This window comes from Mustela erminea, chromosome 4 (genome assembly GCF_009829155.1).
Source record: "Mustela erminea isolate mMusErm1 chromosome 4, mMusErm1.Pri, whole genome shotgun sequence".
NCBI lineage: Eukaryota > Metazoa > Chordata > Mammalia > Carnivora > Mustelidae > Mustela > Mustela erminea.
This window is the reverse complement of record NC_045617.1, coordinates 72,587,295-72,603,809: the sequence shown is the minus strand read 5'-3', so window position 1 is coordinate 72,603,809 and position 16,515 is coordinate 72,587,295. Positions and strand designations below refer to the sequence as shown.

Sequence of the window (16,515 nt, the reverse complement as noted above, 5' to 3'; positions counted from 1 at the left end):
GCCACTAGGGATATGAAGACTGCAACAAGACAGAGCCACAGCAGCTACGAGGGAAGATCTATAATGTACGCAGAGCACTAGCACACAAGGGACAGGGGCTAGCAATCATTTTCTATCTAAGAAAGCAAACAGTGACTCAAAAAGGAAATGATTCCAGAGCAGTTTGCAAATATAGGGCTAAAAGGAAAAAGAAATAAAAGGGGGGGTATCACAAGCAAATGAGGTGCATTTGCAAAAAGCAGGACAGTAGGAAACTGCTTGACCTACTGGCACAGAAATATATAGAACTTTTAGCGTTAGTTAGAGTAGTGGAGATAAGGCCTACAAAGTAGGAGGCTGAGAGCTTATCTTGTGGAGACTTTTATGCTGGAAGCAGTAGTCTGTCCTTTATCCGAAAGGTACTGCTTTTGAAGTATTTTCTAAATGAGAAGATGTGACAGGTACCCAAATAAAGGACACTGTGGGAGCAACAAGTAGACTGAGGGACTGGAATCTCATAAAAGGACCTAACATGCTTGGGTATTAACCAGCCAGTCAAGAAATATTTATTGCACACTGCTTATGTACAATGATAACAAGATTTTATTCCTACACTCATGTATATATTTATGGAGTAAACAAATATGTATTATTATATTTCCAGGAAAATATATGTGTGCATGTATGCATATAGTTCATTCTTAAATCTAAAATTGCACTAACAAAGGAACACTGCTCAATGCAAATAATCTTAGAGACTTCACTTTCTTTTCAAGTTTCTATTTAAATTCTAGTTAGTTAACATATACTATCATATTAGTTCCAGGAGTAGAATTTAGTGATTCACCACTTACAGTAACACCAAGTGTTAAAGACTTTACTTCAATGCAATAAATATCATATGTAATATGTAACACGTAGTATTACTTCAATGTAATATTGTAATGAATATCATAAACATTGTTAAGATTTATATAATTATAAGGAAGTTGGTGTTATAAAATAAAACTTTGCATTCCTTTCACGCTATGTTAAATCCTGTTTTCATAGCAGAGTGGTCAAAATTTATCTTTCAGTGTGTCTGTACAACATGTCACCAAAACCAACAACGATTCACTGAGCTAATCTAATTCAAAGTTCCAACTCTCAAAAATCAGAGAAGCCTCTGATATGTAAACAGACCTAAACTTTACTGTTGATAAGCTCATAATGAACAAATCTTGGCAGAAAGAATATAAGCCAGAATATAGTTTGTTCAGATATCAATTAGAACCACTGAAAATTATTTAAATACAATTTTGAGGAGAGACAAAGGGAGGAATGTTAGAAGAAATAAAATCATTTCCTTTTTACTTAAACTACAGTTTTAGTTACCTTTAAAGTAATACTAGTTCAGCTAGTTTAGTTATATCTATACTCTTTATACTCTTTATAATCTTTATTCATCCTTATTCCCCAAGCATTTGGTGAATACACAATAAATACCCTAGCCACTAGGGATATGAAGACTAAAACAAGACAGAGCCACAACTGCTAGGAAGGAAAAGATCTATGTACATTTTCTTCTGTTTTTTAAAAAAAAAAAAGGAGGCCATGAGAAATCCCTTAAAATTTCTACAATAGGATCGCTACATAATGTTAAATCAAGCAAGGTAATAATTAAAACTTCCATTTGATTATGTTAAAAAAGATCAAAATATTTTATACACTCAGTGATACCAAGAGTTAATCATGCATGGCTTACTTGGCTAATAGATTAACTGAGTCTTGAGTTATATTTTCTTTTACCTGTCCCCAAAGTACCCATGCTAATACTAGAGAAATCCAAGACCACTGGAAAAAGGAAGTAAATGAAACAAAGATGGAATGAAAAGATCAGTTGCATTGTCTACTGACCCTTTTAGCGTAACATATGCATTTGTTTATTATATAACTATTTATTGGCTACCTAACATGTATAAGAGATAAATAGCATTCTAATATGGAAGAAAGACAATAAGTAAATACAGTACAGTAACAAAGTTTTATCAAGGCAGGGAGCTATAGAACAAAACAGTAGGAACCCAGTGATCAGGGAAATCTCTCAGAAGGTAAAATATGAGCCGAGATCTGAATGTGAAGAAGAAAGGAATACCATTCCAAGCAGAGGGAATAACAACCACAAAGACTTTGAGACAAAACAAACTTGGAACATTCCAGAAGCACAGGGCAAAGTGAAGGAGGCACAGCAGGGGCCAAATTAATTTGGAGTTAGCCAGGAGTTAAATTCATGTTAGAGATATGGATTTTATTCTAAATGTGTTGAGAAGCCATGGGAGAGTTTGGGTAGAATCCTTAATATCTGACATGTGTTTCATAAGAACCGTCTGCTCTGAGGAGACTAGCCAACCAGGGACAAAAAAGGTAAACTGGGAGAACTGCTGGGAGGAGATGTTTGAGGTGAGAGAGGTACCAAGCCTGGACTTAAGTAGTGCTTCCCTAACACTTTCACATTATGGGGGGAAAAAGATAATTATCTGTAAAATATCTTAGAATAAATGAACAAGGCTGTTCATAGCTGGAGTCTCCAGATAGGCTAATTTGTTCCAGTAATCACTAGACAGATAAAAAACATATTACATATAAATATATATGTATATATAAAACACACATACATAACATATATCATATAGCAAACATACAATATGAATGTAATTTCATAGAAAAAGGTCTTACATAATATAGACCCAACTTAAGATAACTACCTTAAGGGAAGTATTGGATAGAAGGGAGTGGAATAATACGAAGGAGGAATTTCACTTTTTTGCTCTATTAACTTATGATATTTTAATTTTTGCAAATATTGATCAATGTATTCGTTGTGTAATGGAGAAAATCTTTTTTAGCCTTCTGTATTGTATTACTTATCTCTGAGCTATACTTTGATGACATGGCTTTCTCAAAAGTATATTTGAAATTTCATTTAAAAAAATTGTATTTTATCCTAAGTGTAATGAGACAGGCCTACAGCAGAGGAGTGACATAATCTGAATTATGATCTAAAGCAGCTTATTGTGATGACTATGGAGAGAAGAGGTGTGTGGGACAGCAAAACAGAAGCAAAGACAATAATTAAGGACACCATGGTGGGTGTTCAAGGAAAAGATGATGGTATGCTCTACGGGGATGACCTAGGAAATGGAGAAAATGATCTTATCCTTCCTTATCTAATATCCAGCATAGCAAATGGCATGCAACATGCTTTCTGTACACAGGTCTACAGGTAAAAAAAGAAGGAAGAAGCTGTAGTGTACTGCTTTTCTATTTTGAGGTAGAGAGGTAAAAACTTTTTCTTGGAGATACTTGTATAATGTCCATTTTGGAGAGTAGCTCATCAATCCCCTGGGTAGAGATTTCTATAATTACTATTGTAACAAATTAATGTTGAAAGCAAGTAAAGTGAAAATTATTTTGAAACAAATTTCTTTCTCAGTTTAATTCCAGTATTAAAATATGCTGTCACTGAAGTTTCAAATATGTTGGAAGATATTACAAAACTATGAGGTCGTAATGAGTTACTCTGAAGGCGCCTAAGAAATAGTGCTTTAAAAGTTTAACATTTAATGGTACAATTCCTCTCTAAAATCTGAAACAAAATTAACCTAAATTACAAAACTGACTGACATTGTTTTAGCTTCTCTCTCTCTCTCTCTTTGTAAATTATAGGCTGAGATCGCTCATCAGTTTTTTTAATCTGAGCCTAGCTGGCCGTAATTTCTATTTTATATCACTTGCTCTGTCACTCTGTCGGGCTCTGAATTTCATTTTCTATTTTACCTACAAAAATATAAATCCCATCTTGTCGTTACTTTCTCCATATATCAAACCTAATGCTTAAATTAAAAATCTCAAAAAAAAAAAAAAACCTTCAGTTTTGTTTTAACATATTAGATGATTCATTGTTTGATTTCTTTGGATCACATGATTAAAGATGTAGCAGCAGACATCAATATCCATATGGATTTCTGAATACAAGTTATATGGATTTGAAATTTTCTAGAGAGAAAAAAAAATGTTACAAGTAACAAATGACAGTTAATTTTCTAAGTTAGCCCTTAAGATGTTTTAGTCCATAATATAGCTGAAACACTATACTTGTACTTGAATTAGCAAAATACTTACAATACAATCTAGCCACATGTCTACAGTTATTGAAGGGAGGGTACTATATGGGGTGCTTCAGAGTGTAGGTCAAAACTGTTCAACAGAACTGTGTGCCACAGTTCAAGTTTTCTCTATCCGTCCTATATGGTGACCCAGTGGCATGTGGGCTCCAAGCACTTGACATGTGGCCAGTGTGACTGAGGAAACAAATTTCTAATTTTATTTAATTTTAATTAAATTTAGATGATCATATCTCAATAGAGGCTACCTCAACTGGACAGTGAAGGTCTGAAATACGGATAAAAGCACTTAGGATAATTAATGATAGTGAAACCAAAAGTAAAAAGAAGCAACTGAAGGGGTGCTGGTTGGCTCAGTCAGTCTTGATTTTGGCTCAGGTCATGATCTCAGGGTCGTGAGATGGAACCCCATCTTCGGCTCTACAATCAACATGGTACCTACTTAAGATTCTCTTTCTCTCTCTCCCTCTGCCCTCCCCCCTCCCCCCCCAAAAAAGAAAGAGAAGAAAAAAAGAGAAAAGAAGCAACTTGAGTGTCACTGTAAATTTCCATGTAAGAGTAATATGTATTCTCTAGGAATCATGAAAGTAGGTTCTACCCTTAAGGAAAACTTTGAGTTGGGCCCTTATATGGTGCACTAATTACTGAATGGCCCCAACAAGCAAGAGTGTCAGGGCTACATCTAGAAACCAATGCCAGTAGTTACTCAGCCTGAGAAAAGTCTTTCCATGTGTGCAAATGACAACCAATCAAGGGCACTCTATTTGGATAGTGCAAGGCTGGGCAGTTTGCCATTATAGTCTAATATTACTTTACAAGTTTGAATTTCATCCCAACTATGTGGATGGATGACAAACTAAGCAGAAAGTTATACTACATACTACAACATAAAATAGTTGATACACTGATTTTCTCTCATTTCCAACATATTTTTTCCCTAGATTCAAACAAAGTGAGACAAACTCAAGATTAAATTAATAAAACCAAATAAGTTCACACAGTGAAAACATATTACAAATGATACTTTCTTGACTGGAGATTTTTATCTTAAGAGAGTCAGATTAAGAATCTTAGTTTTATGGATGCCTGTGTGGCACAGTCAGTTAAGTGTCTGCCTTTGGATCAGGTCATGATCCCAGGATCCTGAGAACTCGTCTCCCATCAGGCTCCTTGGTAAGCAAGGAGCCTCAAGGAGCCTGCTTCTCCCTCCCTCTGCTTATATTCTCTCTCTCTCTCTCTGACAAATAAATAAATCAAGACTTTAAAAAAAAATCTTATTTTTAAATTAAAATGTCAATATTGATCAATATCACTAGCTTAAAAACCTACATATTCACAATTTTATTTTTTAAACTGCAGGAATGAATTCCTTTTAATTCTTTTGAATGTTAAAATCTCTGCATGCAAAGATTTCTCCAGGGAAATAAATTAATGTTTATTTACTTAGGTTATCTTTATAAAAGATAAACCCTAAACTGTTCCCAATCACAGGACTATGGAGGGGTACAGGGCAGAGAAGGAGAAGGGAGACTGATATTTCACCCATATTCATCTAAACTCTTAGCTGCTTTTGGAAAATCCACTTAAGACCACAGCCTTACATTCTACTTTAATTAATTTACATGTCAGTATGAAACACAGACATGAAAAGTCTATTTTGTGAAATAACTAAAAAATATATAATATTATGGTTCCTTTTGTCTCTTCTAGAATACAAGGTTAACAGGTACTCTTTTTCCCCCCAAGAATTTGCAGCTGCAGTCCAAAATATGGCAAAAATGGGCAAAAAAATGTTCTTAGTACTTTACACTCCAGAATTCATGAATACCTTGAACCAATCTTCCTTCAGTGTTTTCTGACCAGTGGCAGACCTGGTCCTACTACACCCCACCACCTCCCACACCCAAATGATCAGAGCAGAATGTTGGGGACAAGGGAGAGAAGTGCACTATTGACAGTCATGGGCATCCCTACCTCTGGGAGAGAGGGGAAGCAGGTGCCTACCCCACAGGAACCTTCCTGGGGCCAAAAAAAAGAAGGTTCTAAAAGAATCACTCATCAAGACTGAGAGTACCTGTGAGAAAGGGAGGCCGGCAAATGGCTCCTAGACAAAGCCTTCATGAGGGAGTCCTTGGGGAAACCTGGCAAAGATCCCTGAAGAACAAAGAGGCTGTCCCTTTCTCATTGTTGAAACTGTTAATACAGAGACATTTGCTGGGATGGCCTAAAGCAGTAGGACCAGAAAGAGCAAAATGTGAGCTCAGTGTTCTGCTGGTAAGTACTCAGCAAGTGACTGGGAGATGACAGTTGGTGGCCCTTGTTGATTTCAGGGACAGAAATCCTCTCACCATGGCCAATTTCAGGTTACCAATGCGAAGCTACTGAATGCACAATGAAGAGATGGGCAGGAGCAGGTTCTCTGCGGTATTTCTACCATAAAAACACAACAGACACAAACAACATCAAAAGCATAGATGATTAAATAAAATAAAATAGGGAGTATTAAGTTTTGAGTATTTATTACTTTGTTTTTAATATAACCCATCTGATTATTCACTTCCATGATGTCATTAGTAGTGCCCATGTTTAATTGCAAGATCACAAAATTCCTGAAAATTTAACAATTCGTTCTTAGAAGCCAGTATAAGCCAGCTACTGCACAGCGCTAGTGTGCCTACAAGGTGAATGGAAGTTTGCCTGGGGACATGGAGGAAGTCTGCCTTTCTCTATATGGAGAAGTACCTTGTAGACATTGTGCCAGGGCTCTCTAAGTTCTTTCCAGACAACAGCTAAGTGAGGGATCACCCCTGCTGGAAAGGCTGAAGTAGTAGGCCACTTGCCAGAAGTTCAGCAGGGACATAACAGCCTCTGTCTAAGGAGTACTCTGAGATTAGAGGAGGCTGGTGTGAAGCAGAACACCATACCAAGCCAACCATCCCCACAGCAGCTAGGAGGAAAGACCACACCCATCATCAGAACTAAAAAGCTATCTGACACAGGTCCAGTTAAGAAAGAAGACCTCTACCTTCTTTATGTCTGCTTCTAAACCTAGTCCTTGCAAGGGGAAGACAAAAGAAACTACTGACTACCTACTGACTCCTTGTCCTCAAAAGACAAGCTGCAGGTGTAGGTGACGATGGGCGGATGAAAGACAAAGTAAGAGCATGTACACTTAAACTGAACCGAAGTGGATTTTAATAACTGAAAATGAACAAAATCTAAGAAACTTGTCTAATGTGTCATTAAGAATCAGGTCAAAGAGAATTGATTAAATATAACAGAAAAAAAAAATGGCCAGTGGTAGGAAAATAGGTTAAGTCTTCCTTGAGTCGAAACCTTTCAACAAACTGGTTGCATATATGCTTAAGGTATCACTACTTAGAATATTGTGCTAGGTATCCACTGCTAACAAGACAACTAAAATAAGTAACTTTTCCTTTAAAGAAAAACAGCCTGCTGTTTCAAATTTGTCATGCAAATGATGATATATTCAACCCTGCTATTTTTTTTTAAGATTTTATTTATTTATTTGATAGACGGAGATCACAAGTAGGCAGAGAGGCAGGCAGAGAGAGGGGAGGAAGCAGGTTCCCTGCAGAGTAGAGAGCCTGATGTGGGGCTCAATCCCAGGACTCTGGGATCGTGATCTGAGCCAAAGGCAGAGGCTTTAACCCTCTGAGCCACCCAGGCGCCCCCAATCCTGCTATTTCTATGTGGGCATCATTTCTCCATTATACACTGACATCAAAAGCAAAGAGGTGTGGGTACTCAAAAATGCAAGACATCCTTATCAGGAATAGTAGCAACGGCGTATCTTAATGTACATTATTTTATTTGATTTTCACAGAAGAGCTGCAAGGTAGACAGGACCATTATTAATAGTCACTCATGTCTTATAGATATTAAAAATGAAGCTGAGAGAAATTAAACGATATGCTCCCTTAAAAGCCAAAACTTGACTACACTTCACTATTAGCTAAGGAACACTGGCTTTAGAAGGTAGGGCCAGGTTCTAATCCTGGTTATGCCACTTATAGTTATGGGATACTGGGTCAAACATTCTCTCCAGGCCATGATTCTTTCTATGAAATTAAACCACCGGACCACAATATCTGTAGGTCTCTTCTAGGACCATGATACTATTTCATCAACAGGAAAGGCAAGATGTCCGGAAGGCCAGGATAGATTACACAACTAAGCACACAACGATGCCAAAGGAAAGAATTCAGGCAAGGCTTATGGGGTGCCAGAAATAAAACAAACTTGTGCTAAACCAGCTCTCAAGTCAAGCTTTGATGTGCTTCTTGAAAACAATGCTTCTAAGCATTTCCAAGTTTGCCGAACCAACTGGGCTTCCATGTGGAAGAAAGTGAAAACCCAAAATTGAAGTAGCACAGGCAGGAATACAGACGAGAGGAATTTCTGAAGGAAAAAAACTGCTAAGCCATTCATGTAAAAATTATCTCACTCTGTTCTAGAAATTGCCAATAAGTATTATAATGAAATATCTTATTATTTATTACAATATTCACTAGTAATTTTATAAAAGTCTAGCTAATTAAATATTCATTTTGATATGTAGGTTTTCAGGAACAAGCAGAAACAAAATATCCACAAATTAATGCACATCCAGAAAATAACAAATCAGTATCAGTGATGAGTCAGTACAGACTAAACGGAAAAAAGAAAGTCTCCAATTTATCTGCATGCCATAAATGCATCTTAGAACAAGCAAAATGTAATGCATTTCTTCAACCAATTTACCAAGAATAGAAATTGCTAGATGAATCAATAAAACATGAATTATTTTATGTTCTCCCCTATATTTCTCTCATTTATTATTTCACCAAAACCTATTAACTGCTCTATTATTTAAAACTCAAGTGTTCTATGGGTGAGGTGGAAGGGAAGAATCTTTCTTATTTATATTTGTTCATATCTGTAATATAATCAGAATAAAAACATGTGGGCACATACATATGTAACACATAAATTAAAAAATAGCCACAGTTAGCTAATTCAGTGAACATGAGACAGTATTGTCTAAAGTGATGAAAATATTCTAACCAAAAGAGGAATCTTTCAAATTGACCTTGAAAATGGAGCCCAGCTTTTCTAATAAGTTTACAATACAGCCTTGACCCTCCTGGGCTGTGATACCAGGTCATCACTTAATGTGTGATTCTGTAAGTATCACATATGCTTCCCACACCCCCCATTCATTCTGTAAAACACAAGGTTGATTCAAAGGGGTCATGTGATAACACATGAACTGTTCTAACACAGGACTGGCACTCAATACATTCATCTCCTATCAAAGCCCAGCTAAGAAAGATCCTAGCTTCAGTGAGACTTCCTCCACACTGCAGCTCTCAGCAAAGGCCATTAGTCTGTTGACAAAAAGGGTCATACTGACCGAGTTCAGGAATCTCTTGAGTTACTCATGCTATCCTCAGGAATACAAAAATAACTGGATATCCTGATTTCTGTTGGTTATACAAAACTATTAACTACCTCCTCAAACACACCTACCCGCCCCATCCAACATACATACTCCAACCAAACTTATGGACAGGAAGGCAAACGTCGGAGAGAAAAAACAAACAACTGCTATTCACTGAACACTTATCTGCCAGACAGTGCCGTAGGCAATTCTGAACAAATTTGCAGCCCAGACACAATAAATAAGTTGTACAGAGAAAGAGATAGCAAGGGATTCAGCTGTGATTTTATCATAACTAGATTTGATCCTATGGCCCATCGTCCCTAAAATTGTGCAACTCTTTCTCCCATATTTAACTATTACCAATGATGCACAAAACAGCTTCCCAGAAAAGTTTATACTAAGTAATTAAACCAAACAGCACACAAAACTCCACACTTAATCAACGACAACATATACAATTCCCTTGTTTGTGACCTCGGGACTCTGGCTATGCACAATCCTTGAAAGACTGAGTATAATATTCATTTGTAGTTTAAATATTCCAAATAGAATGAATTCACACAAACAAGAATATATTTCAAAACTGTCACTAGCAATAAAATAGAAGTTGAAATTGGAGATTTCTTTTTCTTTTTTTTTTCTTTTTGAAATTGGAGATTTCTGAAAAAAGATCTGGGAGTAGTACTGGGAAAGGTATGAACAAAGTAGCTTAAGGAACATCTATTCTCTCTATTATATCAACTACTTGGGCTAAAGGACCATTCTGATTTCCTTTTGATTATAAGGAAATGTACAGTTCAGCTGAAATATATACTGAACCATCACAAAACTTCTAGCATCATATTTTAGCACATGAGAAAAATTCTATTATTCCTCTTTCAGCCTAATAGAATAGGGGAAAAAATGAGATAGTGTTAGCAGAGAAGACTGAAATGAAGCACTTGGTTATTATGAAATAATCATTATGTCAAAGGAATAGATACACTTGCCTGTACTTTTCCCATGCTTATGCCCTAGAGGTGTGTGATTATCTTATAATCATTGCTGTTTCCCAGAGAAACACATTTTGCTTCATGATACAATTTTTTAAAAGTGAAAAATGTATTACCAGAGGTGCTTGTTAAATTGATGATGATGACTTAAATTAACCTACATTTGTCACTGAGTTTCAAGGGTCATTCATTATTGAGCACAAAAAGACATATTTTCTACATGAGGGGAAACATAAAATGCAAAGAAAGTGAGAGAACCATTAATTAAAGTTTATGTAAAAAAAGACAGAGAACTATTACAAATACCTATGATTTCAGCCTTTTTTGGGGAACAGGGTCCATATTCAGAAAGACAAAGCCATCAATGGTAGTCAAAAAAGGAAAGAGGTCTACTTATATTTGCTGACCGCATTACCAATAGAAAATCATTATTCTGCAATAATTACTGTGCCTCAGTGAACAGTAAAATTATTTTTAACATTTCATTTGTTTTACAATCTCTAAAACACAATGGCTCTAGTTAAATTACTGTACAATAACCCGATCATTTAATTTTAAATCAGTATTTTATCCATCGTACTAAATCCTCTTCTGATACAAATGTCATCCAAAGGAACATATTTTCAATATATTGAACGCACCCTATTTTATTCTTTGCTGGCTACATAGTCTCTTAAGACAAAACTAGATAATTAAAGTGTTCAGTGATGAGTCTATTAACAAAAGCAAAAGATTTAACATAATGCCTTGAGAGAGAATTTTCAAGTTTCTTTCCTTATCTTGGTAGGCAAGAGAGAACTGTATTTTTAACACTCCTGAAGGGGATAATTATGTCTTATCATTTGCTTCCTGCTGATAAAAGGTAAATATAAACTCTTAATGAAGATGACTGTGACTGTTCCTCCATTGTGGGATCTTCCTCAGTCATTTCCTGTGCTAGAACCCTCATCAAAAGAAACAGCTCAGGTGAAATCATAAGCAGAAAGCTATGACTGATGTCACACACAGCAAGAAAGATCACATCAAACAGTAATATTCCTTTTTTTCTTTTTTTTTAAATTTTTTTATAAACATATAATATATTTTTATCCCCAGCTATCCTCTGCAAAAGAGAAGAAGAACGATCATCAATGACCAAGGGCTGTTGTATAGCAAACGCCCAAAGTCAGCTTCATGCTCAGGAAGGAATACTACGTCTCCTCCTCGTGGTTTTGGGTACTCTACAAATTCAGAGAAACTTCTCTAGTAACAAACTATAGAAATGATCCCTGAAAGTATAGTCTTAAACAGTATTTTCTTGTCCAGTGAGAATCAGACAGGAGAACGACGTAATAAGTGGCTCATATCTCATACGGTAAGGGCTAATTAGTTCAAGAAAAGTCCCAGAGGTCAGGGATTTATTTTCTACCATAAAATAGACAATTTAATGAAATATCCTCTAAAATTCCAGTTTATCAATCTTATAAGAAAAGGAAACTGGAATCAAATTATCCTGCAAAAATGTAACTGCTTCATTCATTAAATTTATTAATTTCTCCATTAGGGTAAGAATTAAATTGCCTGGTTGTAAGCCTGCAACTACTAAAAGTAAATGCTATGAATCTGTCATGAAAATACATGAAGAAAAGCTAAATTTCCACAATTCTATGTATAAAAAGTATGCTGTGATATTTCCAGTAATAAAATTAACAATGTTCTGAACAGCTAAATATGTGTGGAACAAACGTCATTATATAGCATACATCAAGAATGCGTAAATACTTAAAATGAGATAAGAACTCAAGAGGCAATTCTTAATTTTAGCACCTAATTTGTGCCCATTCCTACAAAGCCAACATGGAGAAGAGAGTTAAGGTAAAACACAGAGATCCTGTCCTCAGTAGCAGAAAACTTATTTTAAATAACATCCATCAGAGACGCCTAGGTGCTCAGTTGGTTAACAGTACACCTTTGGCTCACGTCACAATCCTGGAGTCCTGGGATCAAGCCCTGCATAGGGCTCCTTGCTCAGCAAGGAGCCTACTACTCCCTCTGCCTGCTGCTCCCCCTCTCTGCTTGTGTTCTCTCTCTAACAAATAAATAAATAAAATTAAACAAACAAACAAAAAGCATCTATCTATAATGTGTCAGCGAGTGCATTGGGGTATTGGGCTGTAGAGCTAAATTAAGGACAAGCCCGATGGTGGAAAAGCCAAAGACCGGGTAAGATGAGGGTAGTTACAAAATGACATTAGATGGGCTATGATTGATACAGCTACCTAAGTCTGCTGAAATGCAAAGAAAACAGTGAATGTCAGGGGAAGCTGCAAAGGCTCAAAAGAAGGTTACATTTTAACTCACCCAGAAGCAAAAAGGGGTATGTTTAGAGGCCTCGAAATCAGGGAAACCATTTTGGTTCCCTACAGTATTTGCAGGATACCCAAACTCTGGATAACGATGGCAGGGAGGCCAGTTTATCAAGAGAATGGCACGGAGAAATCTAGGTAAATGGTGGGAATGGCAAACTTTACCATATATGAACCACATGGCAAAGACAATGTAGTTCATGAACTGGCTTTGATATGGAAAAAGGAGGAGAGGTTTTGGTCTGTGATAAAAGTTGAGTCAATTCCAACCACGAAGTTTCCAGGCGGAGGGATTCTGAGAACGATATATCACCGATAGAAATAGAGAAACTGATGTACAGTTGGAGTATGAAGAGTAAATATAAACAATTCATGTCTAAATTCCTGATAGCTGAAAACATAAAATAGCCAACTTTACTCATGCAAAATCTTCCTTTATTTACAGCATTCCTTTGACTACCTGCTGAAGCTCTAAGGAGAAGAACTGACAGATGTTAAATTTGAAATTGTTGTTTTCAAGTTTCTTAAAATCATCGGTGGTAGTATGTAGAAGGTAAAATATTCTCCAGAAGCAACTCCAGCTGTATAATGAATGTGCTGCACTCTTTGTATGTAATAAGGCAAAATCAATTTAGCATGCTCTGTGGCTGCAAGAAAGTCTTTAAACCAATTAAATTAACTTTCCCTTCTGCTGATTGTACTTGCTAGTCGATTATCCTTAACCCATAGCAGACAGTGTTTACTTCTGGGCCAAGATGGTTTCCTGGAAACATCTTATAGACATAACTGTAAGGGAGGATTATGCTTCCCCATAGGGATGACACAATCTGAGATGATTTTTTTTTTGACATCAATAAATTTTGATGATGTCAATCATGTATTATTAAAACAAAAGAATAATGCAAATTATAGTCATATACAAATGAAGCATTTTAAATAATAAAATTATGTTCCAGGTCATCTCCTAGAATTTGAGTACTGAAGAAACCTCAGAAAATTTCTAAACTGAAACACTGTATTTTTTCAGACAAGAAAAGAGACACATATTCTATGACACTTCACCTCCCAACTTTACAAAGTCACATACAATGACCATAAGTAATTAGCACTGACTCTCAGAGAGCCAATGGCAATGTCACCATATTCATTTTGAGCATTTTCCACCTACAGGACAGATGCTGTCAATCATTTATATAACCTTTGTTTTTTGTTGCATCTATACTATATAAAACAAAGAGAACAGGACTGAGTGACCAAGGCTTTTTTTTTTTTTTTTTTTTTAATCTGAAAGAGCTATGATTCTAACTTCAATTCTAAACTTTTGGCAAGTAAGACATGCTTTATTCAGGTCCTTAACACCAAGATCATCAAGAGCAGCCTTGAAAGAATAAAAAGGGACAGACAAAAGGCTGCCTGAGCACTGTGGTCTATGGATGGAAGGAGGGAATAGAAGCTGCTGCCCTTTGCCTTGATAATAGCAGGAGAAACATAAACCTTAAAAAAATAAAAAAATAAAAAAATTTAAAAGTCTTCTGTAGTTAATCCAAGGGGATGGAGAGAGCTGGCAGAAGACCAGGTGCTAAAGAAGCCACAGCTATTGCCAAGTTAAAAGCAAAGGAAACATGGTTACCCAACTACCTCAGAGTCAAAGTAGTGATTACTAGTTAAGTGCTTTAAACTTTGACAGGGATAGAGAGGGGACTGACCAGGTATCTCCACCATAGACATGGTCCTCCCTGGTTCTTAAACAAATCCAGATGAAAGCACCACAGGGAGGTTGAAAGCAGATGACTTTACTCACCCCCACCCTGTTATCAGCTTTATAAGAGCTGCAGCTGGAAAATGGCTGATAAAACCAATGTAGTAATCTCTCCTGCTAGGCTTTGATCTGGTTTTCTGCCAGAAGCAGCTATTACCTACTCAAAAAAAGAAAGGTCTGATCAGGTGCAAATCTCTATTGGCACCCAGGCTGAAACTCAGAAGCCCCCCTCCTTGATCAAAGTTTAAAGCATTCACAAGGGCGCCTGGGTGGCTCAGTGAGTTAATGCCTCTGCTTTCGGCTCCTGTCATGATACCAGGGTCATGGGATCGAGCCCCGCATCAGGCTCTCTGCTCAGCCAGGAGCCTGCTTCCTCCTCTCCCTGCCTACCTCTCTGCCTACTTGTGATCTCTCTCTGTCAAATAAATAAATAAAATCTTAAAAAAAGAAAAAGAATAAAGCACTCACAAAACACTAGCGCACTGGTATTCTCAACTTTGAAGAAACCGTTACTCAGATTTTGCAAACTGTGATTAAAAGATCTCTGCTTCCCTTCCAAGATACTGGTGCATACTCTCTGGCCAATGCTGTGTGTCCTTGGGCAAAATGACGAGATTATTCACTTTGTTTGGAAGAGCTGGAACAAATGAACTTAAAATTAATACCAAACTAAAAGCTTTAATGTGGAGCTTATCAGAAAAATAGGTACTATCAAATTAACAACACCCATTGTTTTAGTAATTCTATTTCCTAAAATAAGAACCCAATATCAACTATAATATTTGGTGGGGTTGATTATAATGGACTTATTCACATATGAATTAGCCATTAAAACTTAAGTTAAAAACAGACAATGGATTTTTTTTTAAATGTGAAGTTAAAGAAAATATCAATTGCTTACAGAAAGCGGTAGTATTTAATCTTGAAGCCCCAGAACCCATTCTATGAAAACCAAAGATCCTCCACCTTAATGCAGAATGTAAAATTGAGTTTACAAGCCTTTCAAGTTCAAAACTGGACAACCTAATGAGCCAGAGACCCCAGATTATGAACCTAAATCTCCAAAATTTATATTTTGATTTATATTTTAAATCTTCAAATTTATAATATAACCTGCACAGTCTTCTGCTGTAATCTCTTTAAGACTGAACTGTAGACCAAAGCACGCCTGAGGGTCATGGGCCGACAATCCTTCTATTTTGCACATAGGAATGTCTATGGTCGTCAGCCTTGAATATACTTATGGAATTTCCAATTAAAAAGATTTCTAGTAGAGGACAAATGGATACTGGTTAATACAAAAGTAGCAATTTGTTACTGTAATGGCTCAAAAACCTCATAATGGTATGATGCTTAACAAGCACTCTTCTCATTATAAAAATCAAACAACTATTCAGCAAATTAAAAAAAAAATATTACAAAGCAATGCTATACCCCTTCTTTCCCAACTACATACATACATAGATAAGCCAGGGTTCCTTTTTTTTTATTATTAGTGAAAGCACAGTTATTAAATTCATTATAGTAAGAGTGAAAACAACAGAAACTACTTGACAGGCATCACCAAAAGATCAAGATTCCATTTTGCAAGATGCAAATTTCCCCTCTTCGAAATGTTTAAATCCTACCTTTATAATATAATTACTATTTTAAAAGTTAGCAAACAGAATAACAAGTTTAAATAATGCCCCTCTATTTCAAATATGTTACAACACCAAAATATTATTACTTACTTGGTTATTGCTTTTTAATTTCTTGAAAAAACTGCATTCCTAGGACTTCAGATATAGGGTTCATTCCTCCTGCCTAGACTCTGTTTCTGATAAACTAA

The 16,515-nt window shown here is 36.2% G+C and overlaps 1 protein-coding gene and 1 non-coding gene across 12 annotated transcripts in view; both read right to left on the bottom strand.

Annotated features, from left to right (window-relative positions):
• PTPRK (protein tyrosine phosphatase receptor type K) overlaps nt 1-16,515 on the bottom strand; it is a 553,251-nt gene that overhangs the window by 293,971 nt on the left and 242,765 nt on the right. The gene's annotated exons all lie outside the window — the stretch shown is intronic.
• LOC116589481 lies at nt 11,651-11,864 on the bottom strand. The gene has a single exon (XR_004285295.1). It is a non-coding gene; the product is annotated as a small nucleolar RNA U3 (small nucleolar RNA).